The following is a 221-nucleotide window of genomic DNA, read 5'->3' on the forward strand; positions in this document are numbered from 1 at the left end:
ACCTATTCCCTCTCCAAACCGTTGTGCTGGCTGCTTTCTTCCGCCCCAGAGATGTTTGCATTATCTTCTGTGCTGTGTGCACATAGTCTCTAAACCCTTTGAAGACTGTTTGGAACAAAAAAATTCTCCGGTGTTTGTGTTGGATGAAAACTGGGATGCTGCCAGCGCTGTGTTGAGGCTGGGGGGGCCGGGTGGGAGGGATGGGAGCAGCCGGGCAGGGT

At 53.4% G+C, this 221-nt stretch overlaps 1 protein-coding gene across 1 annotated transcript in view; it reads left to right on the plus strand.

Moving 5' to 3' along the window:
* Positions 1-221, plus strand: part of NEK8 (NIMA-related kinase 8) — a 10021-nt gene that overhangs the window by 6400 nt on the left and 3400 nt on the right. The gene's annotated exons all lie outside the window — the stretch shown is intronic.

The sequence above is a fragment of the Cariama cristata genome, unplaced genomic scaffold (genome assembly GCF_000690535.1).
Source record: "Cariama cristata isolate BGI_N322 unplaced genomic scaffold, ASM69053v1 scaffold19101, whole genome shotgun sequence".
Classification (NCBI taxonomy): domain Eukaryota; kingdom Metazoa; phylum Chordata; class Aves; order Cariamiformes; family Cariamidae; genus Cariama; species Cariama cristata.